This window comes from Pelodiscus sinensis, chromosome 3 (assembly GCF_049634645.1).
Source record: "Pelodiscus sinensis isolate JC-2024 chromosome 3, ASM4963464v1, whole genome shotgun sequence".
In the NCBI taxonomy this organism is placed as follows: Eukaryota; Metazoa; Chordata; order Testudines; family Trionychidae; genus Pelodiscus; species Pelodiscus sinensis.
Window position 1 is genome coordinate 84,770,076 of NC_134713.1, and position 27,526 is coordinate 84,797,601.

General features: G+C 42.2%; 1 protein-coding gene across 7 annotated transcripts in view; it reads right to left on the reverse strand.

Moving 5' to 3' along the window:
* The window catches only part of CEP85L (centrosomal protein 85L), a 229,318-nt gene that overhangs the window by 147,336 nt on the left and 54,456 nt on the right, over positions 1-27,526 (reverse strand). Inside the window, exons 1-2 of one of the 7 annotated variants that reach the window (XM_025184655.2) lie at positions 20,851-21,002; positions 14,640-14,752 (exon numbers count right to left, since the gene is read on the reverse strand). The exons of 4 other annotated variants lie outside the window; for them this stretch is intronic. The gene's annotated coding sequence lies outside the window, so the exon portion shown is untranslated. Of the gene's footprint in view, positions 1-1,879; positions 1,919-14,639; positions 14,753-20,850; positions 21,003-27,526 lie in introns of those variants that run through there. 2 more of the 7 variants (XM_075924056.1, XM_006123061.4) reach the window with 2 other exon arrangements.

The following is a 27,526-nucleotide window of genomic DNA, read 5'->3' on the forward strand; positions in this document are numbered from 1 at the left end:
GGGTAGAAGGTGATGGAAGTTCTTGGCACTGAAAGGCAAAGAAGGTTGCTTCAACTGGGATAATCATGTTGTTTGAATGTTTTTCCTAAAATGAAATGCGTACTGGAATACTTTGACATCTAACTGGACAATGTTATGTTTCAAAGTTTAAAAAGACACAGAGATAAATGAGGGAGCTCACATCTCTCAAAACTATCATTTCAAGTTGGTTACAAGCTTAGAAAGATATCACTACAATGGTTGCACTCAGTTTACATTTGGAAGGGTTTTTTTCCCACAATAACAGGACCAAAAGATTTTCCAGTAAAGATTGGATTAAAAAGCACACTTCAGCAGAATGATGAAACATATTATGCAGAGTATACATAGCCATGCTTACAATTAGTCTTCAGAAAGGATACATTTTGTATGGATGGTCAAATGCTCAAATTCTGTGCTAACCCAAAGGTCCATTAGAAAGCAACTAACTTGGGCTAGTTAAGCATATTTTCAGGTAGAATATTGGTTACCATATTTGTACGTCAGACATTTAAATCTTAGAAGTAGTGCACAGCCTCGGTCTTATGATATGCTGATATAGCCGTTAACTACACATCACATTTTCTACAATAAATTAGCCTCTAGGGCAGTGTTTCTTAAACTTTTTGAGACAACGGAACACCAAACAATAATATTTTTTTATGCAGAGTGGATGTACTCCCTGGAAGACCTTTGCATACCGTCAGGGATTCGCAAACTCCTGGTCGAGAACCTGTGATTTAAGGAATAGGACTGCTGGATAGAGTTTTTTGGGTGCAGTGTGTGTGGGGGGGGGAGGCAAGGTGTCTAGGCCAGGGAGGAGGGGGCAGAAGCAGGCTGGGGGTGTGGGGTCTGAGCAGGGGGGTGAGTGAGGGAGCTGGGGGTGCAGGTCTCAGCAGAGTGGGGCAGGAGCCATACTGGGAGTCTGCAATGGTGCTCCAGCCTCAGCCACCCCACCAAGCCAGAACCCTACACTTCCAACCCCTATACTTACCCCCGTCGAGAATCAGGGAAAGCCTCCTTAAAGCACGTCCCTGCACTGTTGTTCCCCCAGCTGGGAGAAGGGGAAGGGAATCAGCAGCGGGTAGGGAGCCTCGGGGCTCTCCCACGCCCCCCCAACTCCAGCCACAGGAAGCTAGTGTTGATGCTCCAGCCTTGCCCACTCTCCCCACCGCAGGGTTAGGTGTTTGGGGTCTCGGCATGAGGGACAGGGCTGGAGCACCAGCGCAGGTTCCTTGCTATGGTGGGAGCTGAGCTGAAGCTGGTGAGTGAGGGGGCTAGGTGGGCGCAGGAGCGAGGAAATCACAAGCACGTCCCGCTGCTGCGAACCATGCTGCCCATGGGGTTCCTTCTGCTTCTGCCTTGCCTGTGAGGAAGGCCGGCAGTGCACAAAGAGCCCTTTGTGGTTTGGCTGCTGCCCTGCATCCAGAGCTTTTCCACACTTGCGCCCGCTCACAGCATTGGCTGCGGCCTGGTGGACTTTCCTCTCTTCTCTGAGCCAAGGACCCACCTCACCACTGCCTCCTCCCCCTGCATCACAGCACAGGTCATGCTGGTGGGGGAGTGGCATTATACATGAAAGAAAATGTAGAATCAAATGAAATAAACATCTTAAATGAACCAAAAAGTTCCATAGAATCTCTGTGAGTAATAATTTTGTGCTCTAACAATAAGAATATAGCAGCAGGGATATATTATTGACCACCTGACCAGGATAGCAATAGTGATTATGAAATGCTAAGGGAGATTAAAGAGGCTATCAAAATAAAAACTCAATAATAGTGGGGGATTTCAGCAATTCCCATATTGACTGAGTACATGTCATATCAGGAAGGAATGAAGAGATAAAATTTCTTGATACCTTAAAATGACTGCTTCTTGGAGCAACTGGTTCTGAAACCTACAAGGGGAAAGGCAATTCTTGATTTAGTCCTAAGAGGAGCACAGGTTCTGCTACAAGAGGTAAATATAACTGGATCACTTGGAAACTAACCATAATGTTAATATTTATTAATATATTAATAAAATTTAATATCCCTGTAGGGGGAAGAACTCCTCAGCAGCCCAACACTGTGGCATTTAATTTCAGAAAGGGAAACTACACAAAATTAAGGTTAAACAGAAATTAAAAGATACAGTGACAAAAATAAAATCTCTGCAAGATGCATGGAAATTTTTCAAAGATACCATAAAAGAGGCCCAACTTAAATGTATACCCCAAATTGAAAAACACAGTAAGAGAACCAAAGAAGTGTCACCAAGGCTTAACCACTAAATAAAAGTAGTAAGAGATAAAAAACACACCATTTAAAAAGTGGAAGTTAAATCCAAGTGAGGAAAATAGAAAGGAGCATAAATGTTGTCAAATTAAGTGTAAAAATATAATAAGAAAAGCCAAAAATGAGTTTGAAGAACAGCTAGCCAAAAACTCAAAAAGTAATAGCAAAACATTTAAGTATGTAAGAAGCAGGAAGCCTGCTAAACAACCAGTGTGGCCTTTGGATGATCGAGATGCTAAAGGAGCTCTCAAAGACAATAAGGTCATTCCAGAGAAACTAAATTAATTCTTTGCTTTGGTCTTAACAGCTGAGGATTTTAGGGAGATTCCCAAACTTGAACCATTCTTTTTAGGTGACAGATCTGAGGAATTGTTCTACATTACATTACAGGAGGTTTTGGAACAAATTGATAAACTTAACAGTAACAGGACTAACAGCGTACAGTAACAGCATTCACCCAAGAATTCTGAAAGAACTCAAATGTGAAATTGTGGAACTACTAACTGTGGTTTGTAAACTGTCCTTTAATCAGCTTCTGTACCTAATGAGTGGAAGATAGCTAATGTGATGCCAATATTTAAAAAGGGTTAGAGCAGTGTTCCCGCTAAGATTTTCCATCCATGAGCAGAGTAGGGATGTAATAGTGTAGACCAGAGGTTCCCAAACTTTGACACAGGGACCAGTAAATCCATTCACAAGCTTTTGGAGTCCAGGTAACATTCATTTGCATATTTGCATATTCATTAAACAAATTATGAATATTCAAGTAAGTTGTTTCTTGTCCTCCCGAAGCCTCCAGTGACAGCTGTAGCAAAGCTTTTGATATGGTCACCCACAATATTCTTGCCAGCAAGTTAAGGGAATATGGATTGGATAAATGGACTGTAAGATGGACAGAAAGCTGGCTAGACCAGGGTTTCCCAAACTTTCTACTTTAGTTGGAACCTGGTTTTTTTTTCAGTACTGTTTTTTGCAGCCCAAAAATATAAACGCATATTTAAAAAAGAATGAAAAATGAATAACTGTTCATTGTTTCACCCGGCTGCATCCTCCACCCAGCCCGGGCCAGGGCTTGGGGGACCCGGCGCCACACATGCACTCCGGAAGGCGGGAGAAGGAGCATATGGGGGGGGGGGGTATCAGGCTAGAAGGAAGGGTGCAAGGAGGGGTAGGGTTGCCAGGTGTCCAGTTTTGTACTGGACAGTCCAGTATTTCAGGCTTCTATCCGGGAAACAAACTGAGAAAATACCGGACATATAAAATGTCTGGTATTTTCTCATTAGGTAAGTTTTATTATTATTAGGTGTATCTGTTTGAAGTTGCAAACTGCCTGGCTGATAGATGTGCTCAGGCTGTGTGAGTGTGTCTACCAGCCAGGCAGTTCGCAACTTCTCGAGGGGGCGTGTTGGGGAGGGGGGTGCAAAATGGAATCCCCAGGTTTGGACCCACTCATGCTTCTCCAGGACCATGTGCGGGATGGGCAGCGCCCTGGGATCTGCACGCACCCGGGTCAGTTCCACTTCCTGCCGGCTGATTCGCTCCCCCCCGCTACCCCTCCAGCCAGCCCCACTTCCCCCAATCTCCTCCAGGCTGGCCAGTTCTCCCCCACTTCCCCTCCCGATCTCTCCCGGCCAGCCCCGGTACCTCCACCAGCCCTGCTTCCGGTGGCTGGTTCTCCCCAACCCCATCTTCCCCACCCAGCCCTGCTACCCCCGACCTCGCGCCCCCCCAGCAGCCCTGCTTCCGCAGGCCCCCCAATCTCCCCTGGCCAGACCCGCTGCCCCTGACAATCCCCCTCGACTAGCCCTGCTCTCCCAACCCCCTCCCAGCCAGTCAGTTCTCCCCTGCTTCTCCTCCCAACCTCCCCCAGCCAGCCCCACTGCCCCAGTCCAACCCTGCTTCCGCCGTCCGGTTCCCTCCCCCCCGCACATCACCCCAGCCAGCTCCACTGCCCCCATCCAGAGCTGCTTCCAGTGGCCGGTTCTCCCCTTCTCCTGACCTCCCCTGGCCAGCCCTGCTGCCCCCAACCGCCCCCCCCCCCCCACAGCCCTGCTTCCCAACAGCCAGTTCCCCCCCCCAATTCCTCCTGGCTCGCCCAGCTCCCCTCCCGGCCACTCCGCCCCCCCATCTGAGATCAATAGGTTTTTGGGGCCACATCAGTGAGCATTGGGGGGTTTTGGAGGAGTTTTTTTGCTTGTCACTTGTATGGCCCCTAACTGATTTTTTTGTGGGTCAGCGACCCAGACCCAAAAAGGGTTCCCCACCCATAAATAGAGAAAACATTGAAATCTTGTGTGTTAGACATAATATTTTACTTTATTTAAAATGAAGTTTGATAAATTAACATGAGAAAGTTAAAATACTTAATCTGTTTCATAATTTAAATTAAAGTGTTCTTACTAACTGCATGTGGTTCAGAAAATAAGGTCACCATACGCAGCAGAGTAGTTCTTAACCCCGCCCCTTCTGCCAGAGGCCCCGCCCCTTCCAGGTCAGCCCATGGCCACTTCCAAAATTTGTGAGGTGGCCCCCCTTTCAAAATTATTGCCCACCCCTGCCTTACACCCTCAATCTGTGTACCCTTTACCACTAACCCTGCATCGTGTCCCCTTTGCCCCTAACTTCCACACATTGTCCCCTCCATCCCAAACTTTCCTCCCAGCTGTGTCCCCAACCTCCTAATGCATATTTCCGGCTTCTATGTGCTTAACTGCAACTGGAGCAGGTAAAGTTTTCAAAATCTGAATTTCAAAAAAGGGGAAAAATTGAAAATACATGAAATCTCAGTTTTTTAGACAAAATGTATATACAATTTTAATATTTCTCTTAAACTAGTTTTTGGAAAATTGACAACCAGTAAGGTGAGCATCAATGTGTTGGTCAAAAGTATACAGACCAGTAAAATGTGAGCAGCTGAAACAAATCTTCACTTTCACCAAAAATAAGATATAATTAACTTCTGAAGTAGTGAATAGTGGCTTTTTTAGACTTCTAAGTGTATTTCCCTTTCAATAAGCTACAGGAAAATATTTATATTTAACACAGATCATCAGGGAGACATTTCAGATCTAATTTAGACAAGCATTCAGAAAGCATGTAATGATACTTTTATTCCATTTGTATTTTCTGCCTACAAGTCCCAAGCTCTAACCAAGATGAAACCATCTCAAAATGATTTTACCATGCTGCAACTCACCACCAGTTAGCCATACACATACTGTACTCATTTCCACATGCATTGAATGACACTGCTCCTGATCTCTTATTTAACCACTGTGCAGGAAACGTAAGTTCATCACTTGACTGTTTGCAGCTAATCATTCGTTAGGACTTTTCTACACACAATACGCACAATACCTCCCTCACAGGAGTGTTGGGCTATGCAGTGTGGTCTAGGCTTGAAGGAAAGTCTTTAAGAATTTTAACACTTCTTCTGGGGCATCTGCCATTGGCCACTGTCAGAAGACAGGATACTGAGCTAGATGGACCTTTGGTCTGAACCAGTATGGCCATTGTTATGTTCTTAAGTACATACAACCATTATGCCCAATGCAAAGTTTATACAAGAAGCAATCTCTATGTTCCAGAGATCTAGATCAAGAAAATGTTTTCTTAAAAAATGCGCTCCCCTTTTAAAACAAACACCATCTATTTTCCTGATCTAGACATGCCCAAGGATTACAACTGCAACTGGCTTATTTGCAGGAGACTCAAAATGGTAAAATGTAGGGAGAAAGCTTCTTTTTTCTTTTCATACCACAGTAGGGGCCAGGTACAATGTGAACACTAAAGAACATAGCATATCTAATAGAGGTAACTCCAGGAGTCAAAATCTGCTCATGCGCCATAAACAAGATCCTACATTTTTGTTTAAATTATCTTGGAATTTATTAATGTTTCCATTTTAAAATTTTGAAATGAATGAAAATAAGTACAAAACAATTAGCACAACAGTTTTCGGGATACATACTGGGGCAAGGAGGGGGACAGGAGGACAAAAAATAAAAGCAACAAATAGAAAAAGAGTACAGAAAAAGAAGTTTAATGATGTAGTTTATTTACTTAACAGTACGCACATATTTGCATGCGTACATGTGTATACATTTTCTAGTACGGTTATCTTGCTTTCCATAGGCAACCTTGCATTTACACTTAGTCTAATTTATTATGAACAAACATCTACATAAGTAACGGCTTGGATTTTTTAAATCAGTATTTTTATATACTTGAGTGATTCAAAATGAGGGCAAAAAGATCAATAAAAAACAAACTGAATCCCTAGGAAAAAGTCCCAAAAGCTGAACGTTAAATTGTAACCAATGAAACTGTAAAAGTGTAGAGCCCCATTTTTAAACTAAGGCTATGTATACACTTGTAATTAACAAAACTTTTCTCGTTCACAGGTACTTAAAAAACCCAGAACCCACTACCCGCAGCCCTGAACAACAAACCTTTTGCCGCAGCAAGTGCAAGTATAAATGTCACCTTGTTGGCAAGAGTGCTCTCCTGCCAAAAAAGCAAATATCGCTCAGTCCTGGCAGAATTTATAATATCTGACTTTTAGCAACTAGGCAGTGTTGACACAGCCTTGGTGCTAAAAACTGAATAGTGTAGACATAGTTTAAGGCAGTTAAAGAAAAACCAGAAACCAAAAAACCTTACAGGCTGAATTAATTCAGTTCATTATTTGACGTTCAACAGCTTTAGGTATTCAAAAGAAAAATGTATGACAATCATCACATGCAATGTCTCATAACTCCACCATCTCTTCAATCCTACTTTTTGTATTTGTGATATGTGTAAATGAGAGACCAATGTAACTGAGCCAAGCTTAATATGGACAGATGATATGCAAGCTTCCCCAGGCAGCTCTGCCAGAGCATCTGTGTTATTCTGCTGTTCTTATCTTAAACCAGCCAATCTTGTCTACTTGGGGAGAGGAGGGTGAGATACACACACCAGTAAATATCACACCAATTAGAAATGAATTCAATATTTTACAGTTTGACCACTTCTTTCTCTCGTTAAGATGATTTGATTTCCAAATTACTGTTCTAAAAAATCTGTTCCAAAAAGATGAGAAAAATTATCAGATTAAGTAGCAATTCCCATCCAATCAGCATAGTAAATGGACTCCTAGGATTCTGAATATGTCCAGAATAGGCTTAGGTTTATCCTGAGCTGTTAATTATTTCTCTCTAAGGATGGACAGTCAAAATAAACAAAGGACAAGATGCTGATTTACCACCATGAGTGTTAATATAAAAATCATTTTAAATATAAAATCAGGAGACAGTAAAGTGTATACAGAGCCTGAAGTGGACTATCATTTATTGAGACAGATTATCTCAACATACATTATCTTTTCTGTATAAAATGTAAAGTTACTACATGAAGAGTCACACAGAAAGTCTTCAGATACCAGCTAGCTAGCTCTTAGGCTACACCAGCAGTTTATTTTAGCAGCAGTACAGATTTTAATACAATTATGCATACATGTATGCATTTATATATGAGAATTACTTTCACATGAATCCAAGTGCAGTGAGTTTGATAAAAAGGTGCATTTACAATACAAATAAAGTGGTTAATGAACCTAGACTTTAAACCAGAGTTTCTCAAAGCTGCTTTCTGAAGTTCCCCTTGGCTGCAAATAGCAAACTGCAGCCGATGGGAACCACGAGGCTCCGGAGCCGGTAAGTAAACAAACCAGAGCAGCCCAGTAGCAGTTTTCTCAGAGTGGGTCTGTGGACCACTTAGAGAAACACTGCTCTAAACAATAAGCAACAGCTAAAGTCTTCCATCCTTGTTGTAAAAGAGGTAAGATATATATTTGAACTATAGAATACCAGGGTTTCTGACCTTGCTACTGATTTTGACAGAGCAAATTTCAAAACTGTGACCAGAAATGAGTCAGCCTGGATAACCAATATTAATTTCAACATTCTTTGTCTGTTTAAGAGGAGTCTTGCTATGTTGAAATTAAACATGACTACACCTAATTACTGTCATATTTAGTTTGTATTGGGGTGGCTGCCCCACTCCAATGAGGAAAGGTTTAAAAGCAGGTTTGAAGAGGCCTGTACAACTTTCACCAATCAGGGTACAAGGAGAAGTCAGCCAATCAGGGCTAAGCTGCACACTATAAAAGGCTGCAGAGCAGAGGGGAGCTCACTCTTGGCCTGACCAGCAAGAGGGCTTATTCCTCGTGGGGAGAGGAATAACTCTTCCGGAAGAGGTCCTGTTTTCCAAAGCTGTACTGTAAATTTACTTGCGCAAGAACGTGTGTGCAGTGTAGACACCCAGCAAGCTTTTGCACAAGAACGGCTGTTCTTGCGCAAGAAACCGCCAGTGTAGAATAGCCCATGGGTACTGGGGCACTGCTCCAGCCTTGAAGAACCCCAGTAAGTCACAGGTAGGGGCTGTGGCAGTGGACCACTCCAGCCCGGCTGGGCAGAAGCAGCCCCTCTTAATTCGTTAACTGGTTAAACATGAAGTAAACTTCACTTCTAATCAGTTAACCAATTACATGAGATTTTACATCCTTATTAGAAACTGTAGGGTATCTCCTTAAGACCTTCGAGAACACTTCATAGCCCTCAACAGGGAGATGGAAAGCATCAATAAATGCCAACAATATCTTACAGAACTAACTGAAGACTCTAGTTCTATATGAAAGAGAAGATATTCCATGATGAATGGGATTCCAAAAGTCTCAGGTAAACTATGCTGCTGACACCAAGAGAACTGCTTCCATTTGTCTGTACAGCATTTCCATTTAGGGGGTTTTCTGTTGCTGCTGCTACTATGGACAGACTGACTATCCTGGGAGCAGGTTCTTTCTATGCTCACTGCCTATCCAAAACTCACTATGCAGCATAGTTTGTTACAAATCGTTCTGCTCCTCTAGCCATATGAAGTTAAACTTGGGTGGATGACACAGCTGGATTGCAGCAATAATCACTTTTTCACTGTTAATATTTGTCATATGTACAACAGAGCTGCTGTTTCCAGTTTTTGCTGACAATACTCTTAGTATCACGAAGGGGCCAATACTGCACTACATTGAGCCTGTGCGGTCTAAGTAGTTTGCAATAGCAGCACTCCCAATACACACAGAAGACCGAAGGATTAAGAATGCCCCTTCACATAAGGCAAGCAGGAAATAAGCTCCCTTTCTGCACCCTTTCAGAAAGGTACTGTCAAGTATCTCCTGCCCTACCAACCTTATTGGTCAACAACTGTGGAGAAGCCCCTCCTAAATACATGTGTAGTCTGCAGCTACACATGCCTTTTAAAGTGATACAGGATTTCATGCAGCAAAGTTCTTGTTCCTAAGGAGGTATGCAGAAGTAGAGCTTATTCCACAAGAGAAGCCATATAAATTAACAGATTACACGTACAAGTTAAGAAAATATACAAAAAGAAATCCAAGACTTGTGTCCTATGTATACTTTGGAACAGGTGTGAATAACTTTTCAGATGCGAGAAATGTCTATTAAAAGCCACCATTCTTCATGAATATGCTAACTTTTTTTGCTTTAGCATAATACCTCAGTAAAACTGTGCTCCAAGAAACTTACAATTTGCCTCAAAACTGATAAGAAGATATAGTTTATTCTCCCAATCCTCCCAAATTAAAGGGGGTTTAAAATTATTACAAAAGTCCTACTTCACTCTCAACTTGGGAAACAAGGCGAATGCCTGCACCACACAAAATCCCAATTTGGTAAAGAAGCAATGGCAGATCCTTACAGTGTATTAATGCACTTTCATAAACAGTCCATCTCAGGATTCCGGTGGGATCCCAGACTGTAAAAGAAAAGCTCTTGTGGTTTACTATGGCACCAGAAGCCCTCCATTCCATAAATTGTTTCAGTGTAACTTGCTAGTGGACATCCATTATGATTTAGAGCTCCCAATGCAACGAATGGCAAAACTTCCATTAACTTCAGCATAATGAGGTCCAAAATGTTATACACAAACATATCAAAATATGATCATAAAACAAAAAGGACAGATTTATAATAATGGCTATAATGGAATAAACCCTGCAGGTTGATAAATCCTCAATTCCTATGGGACTCAGATGAACTGGAAGATGCTGATCATCTTGCAGTATACAGAAATTTAGTTAAAAGCTTCTTCATGTGAGGACTCTGTGGTAATAGGTTTGTAAGCAGTATGTATTCAATCATACAGAGTGAATAAACATGTACTGATACGTAACAGCTATCAGAGCAGTGAAATAAGCTATGACTTCAATTAACGAAAGCTCTGACATGATTTTTTAACTACTAGGACACTCACATTCACAATGGAGACAGTTGGTGTACACCATTCCATGCACCACTGATAATGGCTTTAAAAGGAATGAAATCTAAGATTTTTCTTCTGAGACACCTCATCTCTACAGTAGGGATGTAAAATCCCAGTTAAATAGAACCATTAACTTTTTAACACGGAGTGGGGAACCTTTTTTGAGTTGGGGGCCACTGACCCACAGAAAATCAGTGAGAAGCAGGAAAAAAAAACTCACTGTGGCCCACAAATGAGGAAAAAGGCACTCCCCACATTGTCCTTGCACACCAGAGCCTGGGGGACCCAGCCTAGCAGATTTTGTGTGCTTCGGCACCACAGGGTGACAGTGGGGGGATTGGAGCATCAGTGCAGGTTCCCCAATGGTGGGGTTGGCCCTGAGCCTCAAGGGCTGGATTCAGGAAAGCTGAGAGCTATATCTGGCCCCCAGGCCTGACGATCCCCATCCAATTTAACCAGTAAACTGCCAGGCTGGAGCAGTCCCCTACCCGCAGCGCAAGCAGGGGCTACTCCAGCCTAGCCGGGTCCACTGAGCCACTGGCTGCTCCAATGAAGCCTAGCCTGCCATGCCATAGGCCGGGGCTTCTTAGGTTGAACTGGGCCCACTACACCATACCACAGGTGGGGGGGGGGGGGGCTTCTCTAGCTGAGCTGGGCCACCAGTTAACTGCTTACCTAGTAAGCATCACTCAGTAGGGTTACCCATTAACATCCCTACTCTAAACAGACACGTGCAGAAAACAGAGTTGAGTGTAGGGACATTTTGTTCACAGTTTTAAATAGCAATTTTAGATATCATGTAATTGAATAGCCGTATAACTGCATGAAATCTTAGCAGTTACACGGCTATTCGATAGTCCTCGGAGGATGAGCCGGCAGCCCCACTCCCAAGGAGCATCCTGCTACTCCACACTGCTGCTTCTATATCAGGGGCAGCAGGGCAGAATAGCAGGTGCGAGCCAATCCACGAGGAGAGCCAGTTTAAAAACGAGCTCCAGCTCCCCATGCAAACCAGCTGCCTGCCCCCATCTGCAGGGGGGCCGAGCTCCCCGCAGACAGAGGCTGCCCAGGCTCGCCGTGGTCAGAGGCTGCTCCATGCAATGCAGAGCAGTTTCTGTCCATGGGGAGTTTGGGCCTGGACACTGACAGAAGCTGCTACATGGCAGCCTCCCCTGTCCCATGTCCCTCGCTGTTCCCTCTGATAGAGGCTCCCCCCAGCACCGGCTCCTGGCCACCTCTGAAGGAGGCAGCAAGGGGGGGAGGCTGGTCTATGGGAGCCAATACGCACGGGGAGCTGGCTTGAAAGCTAGCCTGCCCACTCCACTCTCCACGCTGCTGCCCTCCAGCCTGCCCCTCTCACCTTTCTGCTCTCCAATCTGCACCTTCCCCCCCCCCACCCTCTGCACTGCTGCCTCTCTATCAAAGGCAGCAGTGTGGGCGTGGAGGGGGTAGGCAAAGCTCGTGCTCTCAGGGAGCCAGCTTTTAAGCCAGCTCCCCAGAGGTACTACTCCCCCTCCTTGCTGACCCTGATACAGAAGTAGCGGGGGGGGTGGGGGGGGGGGGGCGAAATGTGTGTATTTGACAAGATTAACCAATAAGCCCAGGTTTATTGTTTAATTGTGTAGTCTTCTACACAATGACATCCCTAGTTTTAACAAGATCTTTGCTGCAAAATCATGTCCCCTCCCTTACACTATGCATGAAGCAGTCATTCATGCACAGATTTCCCCTTGCCCATGCAGAAGGATAAATTTGGGATCTTGGGTCATCATCCTGGTTAGGGTCATCCACTTTACTCCCCACATCAGGGAGGGGCAGGAGAATTTCTTCAAAGAACTAGATCATCTATAAAATCTCTGCAAAATCCATTCTTGAAGCTTTGCATGTGGAGGAGACAATTTAGTCCCACTTTTTTACTGTATTTTCTGTCATTTTTCTTTACAGTTTTTACCCCCCAATTTCTGAGTGTCTTTCACACACACAGAATTGATCTTTACAGCATTATCAGCAGACAAGTATTATAGATTTATACACGAAGAGCTACAGAGAATTCTTCTACATTAAGACGCCATTAAGCAAGAGGGATTCAGTCAGATTACTTCTGTGGTTAGCTTCATTAATAAAGCACTAAGCAGCCACTAAGTTACTTTGGTTGCTGTAAAAATGAGGAGGAAGTGAATAGCAGCCTTCAACTACATGAAAGTGAGTTCCAAAGAAGATGGAGCCAGGCTATTCTCAGCGGTGGCAAAAGACAGAGCAAGGAGCAATGGTCTCAAATTGCACTGGGGGAGGTCTAGGTTGGATATTAGGAAAAGCTATTTCACTGGGAGGATGGTGAAGCACTCGAATGGGTTGCTTAGGGAGGTGGTGGAATCTCCCATCCTTAGAGGTTTATAAGGCCAAGCCTGATGAAGCCTTGGCTGGGATGATTTTGTTGGAGTTGGCCCTGCTTTGAGCAGGGGGTTGGACTAGATGACCTCCTGACGTCTCCTCTAACCCCAATATTCTATGATCCTATAATTACATTTTTATCTTGTGCTATTTCAACACATTTATCTATCAAGGTTCGCACAGTTCTTCAATTAGAAACTACTTTTTTTAATCTCCTTCCTCCCTCTGAAACATCAGTTGGCCATGGCTGGACATGGGACACTGGAGAAGGAGGGCCAAGACTACAAGGTGGTACTGAGCAATCTGTCACCTATCTGGCTGGCTAGCTCTTGTTCACGTGCTCAGGGTCTAACTGATCATCATATGTGCTTCTGTAAAGAGAGTTCCCCAGGTCACACAAGCACTGACCTTAGGTTTTTTTTGCCTTCCTCTGAAGCTTGTAGTAGGGATGTAATAGTGTAGTCGACTAAACGTTTAATCAATAAACAGGTGCTAATTGGTTAATGTTATCGACTACATGCAACATTCCCCCTCTCCTCCCACAAGTAAATTTTTTAGCAGGCTGGCTGACAGGCTGGCTCAGTCTTGGCTCACACCAGGACCCGGCATGAACCCCCATGCTAGCTCTTAGTACTTATAGTGCAGAGCCACAGCAGGGGTTGATGCTGGGTCTTGGCATAAGCCGGGACTGATCCAGCCTGCCTGCCCACTGGCTCTTAGTGTCAGGACCCGGCATCAACCCCTGCACATACCCCTTATTGATTAATCATGTAGTCGACAATTTTTGTAGATACCTCTGGTATCCCGAAATAGCACTGCAGTGTAGATGAAGCCTTAGTGTTTCCAAAGAAGAGAAAAAAAGCTCTGGGGAGGAGCAATACAAAATACAATGGTTTGACTTTGATCTTCAAATAGTGTCCAAAACAGAGTCATCATTTATGCAGCTCTGTAAACGAACAAGCCACTGTACAATAGTAGGTCAGTGACAAGTTTTCAAGCTCTTTTTGGCAGAGACTACTTCAATCTCAGGGCACAAGCATAGACAAACAAAACACAGAATACAGACATATAAAGAGAGACATGAAGCCATTATGTTCAGCGTGTAAAATGTCACATTATAACTTACAAACAAGTCTTTTTAGGTACACACACACACAAACACACACACACACACACACTTGAGAAAGTGCAGTTTTTTAAAAATGTATTTAGTAATTAATTTCTTCCCTTAAGTTATTAGCCACGGAAATGGCTTACTATGGTTGCAGTGGACTTACCCTATATGGAATTTTTTTTAAATGAAGACTGGATGCTTTTCAAAAGATATGTTTTAATTCAAACAGGAATTAAGGGAAGTTCTATAGCTAGTGTTACGCAGAAGGACAGAATAGACGATTAACTATAGGGATTTTATATCAACCTATCAATCATTGGTAAAATACTGGCCTCAGTGAAATCCATGAGAATTTTCCCATTTACTTAGTGGCTCCAAGATTTTACCTCACTTGCTAATATTTAAATGGGTTCCTTTCTGCCTTCCAAATACAGCCTATTAACACACAGCAAAATTCAGAAACATAAGACTACAGATGTTTCTTATTTTACATTTGGCACAAAGACTCCATATATTACCTCATGCTTTCTAGGCTGGCTTGCTTCCTTGTCTTCATATTCAATGCACTCTTTACCCCACTGTTCCTCTTTTGCTCTCAATTCAATCTGATTATTGCAGACGGGGAGTCTTCCTTTTAAATTCAGAGAGCCTATCAGTTAAAACTGCTTTACTGTATGCCTCTCCTTTCATAGCATTCATAATAAAATATTTTATAGATTTTGCTTTAGACTGTATTTCTGTGCACTTCCTACACAGGGCCCTCAGGGTATGCAACCAATTGTTAAAGTCAATTAAAAGAGACATATTGTGCATGAACAGCTGAATCCCTTCCCTACCATCTAAAGACCACTCAGACATCAAGTTAGTGAACAAATTTAGCCCTTTCATAGGGCTTAGCTTTATTGATAATGCAAAAGCACCACTACAACATAAATCTATGCCCAAGTATCCTCTCGTAGCCTGGCCATACCATTGCCTAACCAAATTTCCTATTGTCCTAAAACCCCAATTCCTTCTCTTTAAAGAACCAGTCCCACCTCCCTATATACTGGGTGAAGTTGAGAATCATGTCTATTATCAGTTAGTCAAAAAAAACCCCAAAAACTTCAGCAGTTTTATTTAGAGTTCTTAACTGAGTGAATAACGGGAGAACTCATGTTACCCTGGTGCATTGATTTTGGGGAGAAATGCACAAAAATATCCCACCTCTTCATTATAAAACAAAGGTATATAATTAACTTTGACTGTAAAGAACATCCTTGTCAAAAATGGGATGGAGAGAAGTCTATTACATTTGGTTAATAATTGTCAAAGATTTGGTATTTCTATTGAAACACATAAGTATTTCCACATTTTTCAACCAGCCCTGATATGCACTACACACAAAGGGACATCCACTTAATGATATATCAGAACCAGTGTTAAAACAGTCTCAGGACTATGAATGATCAAGAGGAAGCTCCAGTACCTCTATCAGAGTACATCTGATCTAAAAGTGGCACTCAATACTTCTATATCTTGCACAAGGGATGGGTAGAACTATCATTTTGTTGTACCCAGAGAACAGATGGAGAAGGATATTCAGGATTTAACAAAGCACCAACTTTCTTTACACTTGCTAGAGTGCACTTGAAATGAAATCATTCCCCAGCACATAGCCAGCCTAAGTAAGCTGGCCACTGGGCAATGTCAAAGGGGAAAAAGGGACATGCATGAAAAAATGCTCCCAGACTATAGAGCAGGAGTAGAATCATTTCAGGACCCACTCCACCCCCAATAACTGAAGTACCTGCTGTGGGCGACTCCTGATAGGCCAAAAAAAAAAAAAAAGTGCTTTTTAATCACTTTATCTTAACAGGATTGACAAACCCTATACAGATACCGGGGAAACTAAGCTACAACAAAGACAACTAACACAGCTTCAAACAGGGCAGCACCTCAAGTGGGCATTCAGATTTAAACACATTTTTTGTTCATCAAGACAGGGCCTGTGACTCAACAGCTCCCTCCAAGCCCACTGCATGCCAGCATCCTGGAAGCCCCCATGTTGCTTAGCAAAATATTCAGTTTTCCCTTGAACAATAGCACGAAAGGTCTTGCTCACTTTTGGTTAGTTTAATGGCAAATACTACCTTCCACCGCACCGTACCTCACTCACGGTACTTTTCAGGTTAGAGATGTAAGCAACTACTGACTACCCGATAAGCAAAAGCTTATCGGATAGTCGGCCAGTTCCTCGACCAGTCACTTCCCCACCCCTTGCTGCCTTTATGAGAGGCAGTAAGGGGAGGGCAGGAGCCAGTGCTGGGGGAGGTGGCTTAAAAGCCGGTTCCCCCTCAGCACCATCTCCGCAGGGTGCAGGGAGGCAGGGGAGTAGCAGGGACAAGGTAAGAGCCAGGAATCAGCCAATTCTAGGCTCATGCTCAGTCCCATGCTATGTCTACACTACAGGGATCTATCGGGAAAAGGTACACACATTGCACTCCACTATGTGCATACCTTTTTCCAATAGCTTTTTCCAAAGAGGCTTTTCCAAAATTTGGCTCGTCAACACTGGGCCAAATTTTGGAAAAGCCTCCTCTTTCGGAAGAGCCTTTCTTCCTCATGGGAGGAGGAAGACTGGTCTTCTGAAAGAGCGTGTCTGCTCTTCCGCAAGAAAAGCGGAAGAGCAGATGCGTTCCCTGGACACAGCAGCGTTTTTCCGGGATATTACTGGTATCTCGGAAAAACCCCGTAGCGTAGTCGTAGCCCCAGATGCTGTGCCTCTGCTTTTAAAATGTATTAAGAGCCTGCCTATTGGCTCTTACTACATTTAAAAGGCAGAGCTGTAGTAGGGTTAACTCCCAGCCCGGCCTGCTGCAGCTCCCCCGTTTTTTTGACTAATTGACTAGTCAATGGAAAAATCCATCGACTAGTCAATTAGTTGATTAAACTAAATTTAACATCCCTACTTCAGGCTTCCAAACAGCTATTTTTTTCCTGTTCTTTCTTGACTGCTTAATAATGGATTTACATAATTAAATCCTAGAGAAGATTTTACTGTATGATTCTGGTACAATGATCATAGCAAACCCTTGTTCTAACTACATCAATGGGAGCTGTGCAAAAAGATACAGATTATAAAAGTACAAATGTTAACTCTATTTTCCGTATTACTTTTGCTAGCAAGATTTTTTTTAAATAAAGTGGTAAATGCAATTTAATTAGATCACCATCTCTCTCAGCTTCTACCCACAGAAGCTTTTATTCTTGGATTAATATGAGTCATAGAATACCCTTAAATCTCTTTGGCATTAATTCTCAACTATGAATCAAGTCTCCTAAAGATCAGGATTGCCAATACATATGGATAACTTTGTTGCAAAGCAGGCATCCAAGAGGAACTGCCATCTTTTAAAGAAAAACAATTCTTGAAAAGACGCCCAATTTATCCTGAAGCATATTTGAAAAAGTTGCAGCTTCCAATACCATCTGGACAAAAGGTGTAAACTAGACACTGAAAACTAGGTAACTGATGATAAAATCTCAGACAAGGCTTCTGAGTGATCCAGAAATGATTCCTGCATGGCCATCACTTGGTTAAGATGCTTTAATAAACTAAAAATTGAAATTCCATTTTTTCCAATAAACAAAAAGGATTTTTGTTAGAGATTATATTTTACAAGAACTGTCAAAAGTTTGAGCAAAATGCTTATATATAAGCCTATCACAAGCTTCCATGCATTATATAGGAATATGCATTTGGAAATGCTATGGTCTCTGTCAGTAAATGTACAAAAGGGGAGTGTGTGCTCATCCACTCAATGCTGGCTAGTTTTCAGAAGTACACAAGGGCTTGGGATTATAGAGACAGCTGCAGCAGATAAAGCCAATAACACTATCAGCCACTCTTCTTTCTCTGGTAACTTCACCAACTCTCTAATACCTGCTGTATAGCTCCTTCTTTAAAAAAAATCCTCCCCTTGGCCATGATACTAGTGCCACTAGTGACACTGCCCTTTCTCAGCCAAGTGTTTGTAAAAGCAGTCTTACTTTATTTATTGCTCTAACCCCCATTCACACATACTCATAGCCTCCCATTATTATGGACCAATTTCAATCTGACAGTACCATTGAAGCTGCCCTACTCTTGGAATTAACATAATTCATAATGCTTCTTTCTACTGCTTCTGCCTCCTCATTCTCCTTGACTTCCATGTGGAAGTCTGCAGCTTAATATCTACTTCCTGAAGACACCAGATGGACTACAGTAAACGAACCAAATTGATGTGAAGAGGCTATTGGATAAATTCCTGTAGTTTTGATATTTGATTCATCCTCCCTTTTGCTGCAGGAGTTTGTGCACAAGGTGAAACCTGTGGGATTAGTACACCTCAATGAGGGAAATTCTGCTCAGAGAATGACAGAAGCATATGCAGTATTGCACTTTCTACAGCGTCCTCCTACCTGCCACATGACAGCAAAGCTCACAGGGGAGAGACATCAGGAAGAGGTTGCACCTCCCATGTCATGCTTCTGGAAGCTATTTAATTAACAAGTGCTGGAAAAATCAGTTTAAAAAAATCAGCAAAAAACTCCCCTACCTGGAAGAAAGGCGCTCAAATTTCTCAAGAGTCCCACAGCTCCCATTGGCTGGGAATAGCTAACCATGACCAACAGGAGCTGCAAATGGCTGTACCAGTGGACACTTAGAGAACTAAAGCATCTGGTGGCCCGCCAGGAGCTAACCAATACAAATGAAGCATCCAGCTCACGGGTCACTTATTGCCCACTCCCGGTCTGTGTTATACAGGAAGTCAGATTTGATAAGCACAATGGTCCCTTCTAGCCTTGGAATCTATGGACCTATGTTCTGAAACTGTAAATGCTCCATTTCTCAGCATGAGAGCTTTTTATGAAGTGCATGGAACATACACTTTTTTGAAAATAAGTAATATTTAAAATATCCTCTTTTCCCCAAAACAAACTGATTAGCCCACATGTGTAAATTTTTTAGCGCAAACTTCCAGTTCACAGCATAGTTGTACATCACCAAATACTTTACACTAAAAGGCAGAATATTAAAAAACTCTTCTCAACTACAGCCATGCAAAGTGGGCCGTAAGAATTAATAAGTGATTTTAACTCCTCCACTGTTAAGTCTCAGGCAGGTTGCAAGGCAGAGACAGGATTCTGAAGAATGTGCAAGGCAGAACAGTTGATACTGGAGACAAGTGTAGAACTATTCCTTTTCCTATAATAACCCATCCACAACAAAAACATTCTCCTTCCAACAACAGCAGCACAACCATTTGTTCCACAACTTCAAGTCCTTCCAGAACCATTAGATTTACAAATCTTTTTCACTTGTATTTTCTAGCAAGATGGGTTATCACTATGTTTGGCAGACACACAAGCTTTATCCATACTGTAAAAAAGTGGACTTTTAACTAACTCATGTTAACAAATAAAATACTTATACAGACATAAAGTGAAATTTTAATATGTACTAGCCAGTTGAGGTAAATTCTATGCTGCCAGTTAGGGTTCCATTTCACAAGCTAACCATAGACTAGATTAGACAAACTGTAGTTTTAACACATTTGTCGTTATTGCAAGTCAATAACACCTGTTTAAACACATACAGACTTTTCTTAGTGTAAACATAGCCTCTCAGGACAAGCCATTTAATACATAGTTGGATTTGTGAGATGACGTCACTTTATTATTTCTTAATCCGGTACTTCTGGGCAGAGTATCTAAAATCGTCACTTTAGTTAGGTATTTTTTAAAATATAGGATTACAAAAAAACCAACATATAGTCAGTCCATTGTCAGATCAGGAGTTCTGAGTGCAACTATGAAACTGAAAAGATTGCAGTTTTCAATGAATGTCACTGAGTAATAATATATTGCTTTTATATTCGCATTTTGTAGACCACCAATTCTTTTCACTCAACCTGTTAAGACATTTGTGTTGTGTAGTACAAATTCCCTTCAATGTACACAGCTTTAAAATTAACATTTTGAAAAGCTATAATTTTGTGGAGACATTTTAAGGAGTTAACTATAACTCTAATTCCAACAAGAAATCCAACAAGGAAACTTCATTATTCCTGAGGAATACTAAAGAGGTCTCCTCAATATCCATTCCAATAACTGTCATGCTGAGTTTGTAAAAACCAAAAATCACTCATTGTGTACTATGGCAATTTTATTTTTGTTGACTTTAGCACAGGGGTGGGGAAAAAAGGGCCTCCGAGGACCGGATTCAGACGGTGGAGGCCCTACCGCTCCCCCACCCCCAGGCCAATTAGGGCCTGGCAGTAGGGGAGCGTGAAAAGCCTCCTCTCGTCCTGCCAGGAGCACGTGGGACTTTTAAGCACCAGGCACACTCGCAGGGCTGGGGCAGAGCGGAGGAGGCTGCGCACGCTTCCCCACCCCCATTCCCTAATTGGCCTAGGGGCAGGTGCGTGCAGAAAGTTTCCCATGCCAGGGGGATGGGCACATAGGGGTAATGTGAGGGGGGGCAAAAGCACTCTCTCACACTCAAACCAATCATTGTCTGGGGGAGGGGAACCTGGAAGTATCTTGGCCCCGCCCCTTCCGCTTGATGCCCTGCCCCTTCCTGTGTATGCTGGGGCCACTTCAAAAATTTCCATGGTGGCCCCCGGCAAAAAATTATTGCCCACCCCTGCTCTAGCAGATACGTATACTTTTCCCACTCTACCTAGAGTGACACTAACTTACCATTTATTGCCCAGCATGCAAAGATAAGCCTGCCTCCTTGCAGGCTAAGAGAACCATCACATCCTCAATAGCTGAACTTGAATTACTGACAAGCAAAATTTGTTACAGAAATGAAATAACTGGTTCTTTGCCCCCACCCCACCCCTGCCAACCCCAAAAAGAACTAAGTTAAGTTTTCCCAAGTGCTTCTCTCACTTTGGAACGAAATAAGCACCTACGATTCATTAGTGCCACTAGGCAGCTATGTTCAGAAAGCTGTAACACCAGCAAAGTTCACAATGAGTTGCAACCTTATCACAATTACAATTTTAATTATGACATCACTAAGAGGCTGACACATACTACCTTATGTCTATGGTTTAAGTAAGAGAAACAAGACACTTCAGGGATTTGTGTATATGAACTAATTACATTCCTAATGTATTACAAGCCACAAGACTCAGGAAGTTGTTTCTATATGACAGGAATCACACCCTTAGGAGTTGCCTTATTTCATGTTTTTGAGCACCTGGCCAAACCATCCTCACCTACAGAGGTCTCAGCAGTCCAGTTTTGTTTGCTGAACTACAGAATGAACACAGATGGTCCCATTTATTTAAAGTAATAAATATATATACTACAAATAAATAAATAAGCAGTTGCCTAAATCCCTACATCCATTTATATCATACTGAACACACACAGTCTAAGTGAAAGATTGTTTGTGTGGATACTGTTGATGGAGATTAATATTTTCATGGTCTGAAGTGTGTCATTAATTGCCTATGTAATTTAAACAATAGTATTGAGGATTGAGCATAGGGCTGAGAGGCCTTCAGCAATTTACTAAACTCTTGCATCTCAATTTACCCCTCTTTATAATAAGAGGAATTACTTGTCTAACTTACAAGGTTTTTATTAGTAATTAATGTTTACAGTAAAGTCTGAGAGTTACCTACTCAAATTCTAAGAAATATTATTAGATTTTCAAACAATAAACACAAATGTTAATAGATTGATTTTAGTTTGGCAACAATATTTGCCATAGTGTAAATATTTGCCATTTAATCCTTAGATATAAAGAGGGACATAAATTTGTTTACCAAATTGAGCAAAAGCCAATGTCTACTTTCATTGCAGAATGCACAATTGTCTTAAACTGAAGAATGAAAACAAATCTGGAAACAAAACAGGATGTAAGTGAAAGACACTTCAAAGACAGCCAGATTTTCAGAATTTTCCAAAGCATTCTGGGTATTTGTGCTGTTGTTCATGAAAGTTTACCTATAAAGACAATTACTTTATTGGCTTCAGAAATGTTATTCTGTTTCCTTTCATGATTATTTTATCTATTTTACCTTAAAATTTAATGTACAGAGGGCCAAATTATTAATCCTTTGTGTACAGTCCAGGAATTTATCTGACCTAATGTATTTTAAGAAAGTTAAAATTAATTTACACCTATCACAGAAAAAAAGTTATATAAATGTGATAGAGTTCCTCACTCTATATCTAATTGTTTTAAGTAGACCACGAGATTTTTTTCATGAAAAGGGAATGATAGTAGCAGCCATCACTGTACTTTACTCAAAAAATGTTTTCCATGAATGGAGATACCACACACTTTTAAAAAAATATTATGTTTTCATGGATAAACTATTCTGATTGGTTTAATGAGAAGACATATTGTGTGCCAATCAAAATGCAATAACAGCTAGTCAATAATGGTGCAGTCAGCAACTCTACTGCACCAACATATAGACAAAAAGATAAAAAAAAAATCTATTGATACAAGACAAATATAAGAGGGGTGAGGGGAGCACATGGTCATAAGATAAGAATCTCCAGCTTTGAAAATAAATGCCTAAACTTTTGTTTGCCAGTACAAGACCATTATCTTATGACACCATACCGTTTCAATAGTTTCCATTTTATTCCTTGTATCCATGCAAACAATATCAGATCTTGTAACAGCAAAGTACATTGGCATTCATTATCAATTTTGAACCAAATGGCTGTGTGCCTCTAACTACACTTCCTTCATTTGTTACCTTATACTCTCTATGAACACACTTAATTGCAGCAATTTCTTCAATCTGTGTTGGAAATATTTTGCAGGGACCAGAACTCAAAGGCTAACTTTACCTTTATTTTATATTCATTTTCTAACCAGTCATGCTTCTGTAATTCTGTATTGTGCCAAACTATATGTCTGCCTTTTAAAAATTGGCTCTTATCCTGCATTTCATGTAAAATCCTTTTTTATTCAACTTGGATGTTTCGAAAAGAACAACACTACAGGGGGAGGGAACAGAATGATGGAAATCCGACAGTGAAGTAGTTTACAGAACCTTGCAGACACAATTGGAATAAGATTGTGGAAACTGAGAATTGCTGAACAAACATGAGTAAATCCTTCATCCACCCATGGACTCACTAAGGGATAGCTGATGGCTGATTCAAACACAGAAACAGAACATTCAGTTTAAGTTTAGACACGGTGGGTACCGTATTTTCCGGCGTATAGGGCGACTGGGCGTATAAGACGACCCCCTATCTTTTTAATTAAAAGATAGGGTTTCATCTTATACCCCAGCGCCCCTCCGCCTCCTTTGCTCCCGGTGTCCCTGGTCTGCTGGAGATGGTCCCCAGCAGACCAGAGGCACCGGGAGCAAAGCCGCCAGGAGCGCCTGGGCTTCCCCCCCCCCCTCCGCCGGAGCCCCTCCGCGGCTTTGAAAGCCTCAGGGGAAGCCGGCGGGGGGGCATCCCAGGCGCGCATGGGCTGCCCCCCCGCTGGAGCCCCTCCGCGGCTTTGAAAGCCCCCCCCTCCGGAGCCCCTCCGCGGCGGCGTGGAGGGGCTCCGGAGGGGGGGCAGCCCATGCGCGCCTGGGATGCCCCGCCGCCGGCTTCCCCCGAGGCTTTCAAAGCCGCGGAGGGGCTCCGGCGGTGGGGCATCCGGCGTACAAGACGACCCCCGATTTTTGGGGGATGTTTTTTAACTTCAGAGGTCGTCTTGTACGCCGGAATATACGGTATGTCTACAGCACAATGTAAACCCACAGTTAATAGAACTCAAGTTAGGAGTCCCTGACTTTGCTAGCCTAGGGATTCAACATTTTACACGTGTTTTTTAACTGGGAGTTAGGAAATGCTAATTTCTAGATCTCCAACTTGGGGTTCCAATGTCTATTTATGCAGCCCTTAGTCCAACTACACATACCCCAGATTTCCTACAGCCCTCCTAAAATGAGGCTGCCTTAGCCCTTAGTTTCTGGTGCAGCATGGGAAAACATGACTGACCACCAAACTTGACTGTTCAAAGGACAAGGAAATTATTCTTCTTTCATATGACTTGGGTGGGTAGCGACGACTACAATTTTATATCTAAGTTTGACAGCCAGAACACTGCCTAGAAATGAGCTGAAATGTCCTTTCAGGCCCCCAGCAAAAGAACAAAGGGGACACTCAAATATGATGTGCTCCCTTGTTGGTGCCTAATACCACCCAGTTGGCCTCATTTTCTATTTAAAGAGTTAGTCCACATTTCCCATGAGATGTCCTGCAATTCAAGCTGTACCAGTTTCCCCACCCGCACCCCAACGTAAATCAAGACCAGGTGGTTCCTCAACAGGAGTTAATAAGCTGTTAATTTTGAATGGTTGAAATGCTTCACATGACTCTCTATCAAGCCTCAGCAAAGAGCAGGATCTTCATCTTTGCATTGACATGGTTAAGAAAAAGAAACGTCTGAGCAGCTCTTCTTATCTGTGGAAGCTGCATGTGCGACAGGGCTGGAATCCAGTTAACTGGAGTGAATTTAAGCACTCCTGACACTGTATACATAGCATTATTGAGTTGAACGTCAAGGACTTTAGTGTTGAGACCACACTGGCACACAATACTCAGCTAACAATATACCAACTAGGGATGTTAAATTTCAATTAACTGACTAATCAAACAGTCGATGCAATTTGCAACAATTATTCAATTAGTCGATAAGGGTGCCTCCGCCTATGAAGTGTAGAAACAGCTCCAGGGTTGTTGCTACACTTCAAAGGCAAAAGTGCTGCAGGGAGCACGGGGCCAGCGGGGCAGTCCCTCACTGGCCCCGTGCTCCCTGTAGCATTCCAAAGCATATGGAACCCGGGATCAGGTGGGAATTTCCCTGCTGAGCTTGGGCTCTGGGCAGCACTGCTGCTTTGAAACGCCATGGGGACTGGGCTTCAGGCTCCTCACGGCATTTCAAAGTATCAGCGCCCCGTGAAGCCCGGGATCAGCTGAGGACTCCACCACTGACCCTGGGCTCCATGCAGCGCTGCCACTTTGAAACTCCATGTGCAGCCTGGGGACACCCACAGCTGGCTCTGGGCTGCACGCGGTGTTTCAAGGCTGCAGTACCACATGGAGCCCGGGGTCTGATCCCAGGCTCCACACAGCACTGCCACTTTGAAGTGCTCCCTTCTCCACCTCTCCCCCCGTTGCCTCTTTCTGATAGAGACAGCAGCCGGGGTGAAGGAGAAAGTCAAACACTAGTTGACTACTGTGTTGATTATCTGATAAGCATTTGCTACTACTCAACTAGTTGTTCACGTCCCTAATACCAACCTCCTGGTGAACCTAGCAATGATTATACTTCCACAACTCACCTTTTTCAAGACCACAAAAAATAATTGGACCAGTCCTCCAAATATACCACCTTAATGTAGAAGTGATGTCCAGAGAAAAAGAATAATGAAACGCACCCTCTGAGAAGGTGGAGTACTTTGGCAGACTCCCAAATCACGAGTCCCTATCACAAAGCAATTTGAACCTTGGGTTCCAGTTTCACTCAGATTTAGACCGTTCACTCCAAGGGGATCTTGGGACTAAGCTCTGGGTTAGGACAATTTGCGTGTCAACAGAAGGAGGGTTAATCTTGAGCCTGAGTTTGAAACCTGGGATTAGATTGTAGTTTTCACATAGCCAGTAAGAGCATGATACAAAGGCCACTGAAGTGATCTAAGTTTAGTGATCATAACTGCTATTATACACTGCCCAGGTACTACTGTTTGTACCATCAGATTTAAAAAAATTTATGACCACTTTCTCAAAGGGGCCAAGTTCCTACAATGCTATGTAATTCACAGACATTCAACCTTACCAAAAATTAGGCCCGTGGCAGTTTTCTCCTTTGATTTTATGTAGAATATGACAACTTTTCCTATCAAAAAAATAAGTAACTAGATAAAAGAATATAAAGATAAAAAAATCTAAGTCATAGACTGTTATACTGAGTTTTTAAAAATTAATCCTCGCTATCAGTAGAGAATTAACAGCATCATCTTTTACATTACAGTGGGCATACTCTGGACTATTTGTGGTGATTCAGGTAGTTGCTAGGAATATCCTGTATTTTCAAGCAAAACCATATCAGCTCAAAAGCAAAAAAATATTGCCATTTAACTATGCCAACTATTTATATACCCATTTAATGAGCTATGCAATATTTTGCAATAATGTTGCAATTCCAAAATTAAAACTATGCATGTAAACTTCAAAACTAATGGAACAAGCTGATTTCAGTGAAATTACTTCCAATTTATAGCAGTGTAGATGAGAGCAGAGTTTAGCCCTACACTTTGACAATGATGTATTAACCTAAACAAGGGAGAAAAATCATGAAAACTTTGCTTGTAAAAGAACTGCATGATTTTGCTCTGCCTTCCAGAAAATTGTCAAAAGCTCCCTGCAATAAGTCCACATATTTTATTTACCTGTAGATAGAAGGCCCAATCCTGAAAACCCTTCTTATTCATGAGATAAATACACTGCAAAATCATCTCTAAAAATTCAATTCTAAATATTAATCTATTGTAGAAACTCAGAGCTTAAATGCAGGCCAAAAAAGTTATAAAAGTGAACTAAAATATACCCATACTAAAATATATCCAAAACAATGCTAAAAAAACCTGACTAAAATATTGGTTGTAGTCCAACTTAAGAGAAAAGAACTTTACATACGGGCAATGACGTCTACCATTTACGTCCTTCAGCCTCAGGGGTGAATTAAGGAAAAGCAGATTATTTAGATAAGATCATCTTTTGTGAACACCTCTACTTTCCAGCTAATTAAACAGAAAATGGCACAAGTAAGGGGTATTTAAAAACTACATTTGTATCACCTACAACAGTTTTCCTGCTATTGTGAGCAGTTTATATTTATAACCATAAACCATAAATCAGCTAATTGGAAATATAAAATAACCATCACTGTTACAAAAGAATGATAGCACTTGCAAGTGCCCTACAGCCAAGTACAGTGTGTTCCCAGCACTGTGACCAAACTGTTCCACGTTAATAATAAAAGATGGGGACTTACTGGATACAACATTAATGTTGTTTCAGCAAGCAGCCCAAGAAGAATAAAAAAGGATCACATAGTGCATTGTTTAATAATTACAGATAGAGATTTACAATGCATCTAAGCACAATGGCTATGTCTACACTCACGGCTTCTTGCGCGAGTAACATGCAAATGAGGCTAAGCGTGGAATATCGCCAAGCCTCATTTGCATACCTAATGAACCACCTTTTTTTTCCAGAAGAGGCTCTTGCGCAAGAAGGAGCGTCTACACTGCCCTCTTCTTACACAAGAAAAACCCTCTTGCGCAATGCCGTTCTTCCTAAAAAGTAATAGGTGTAACTGCATTGCGCGAGA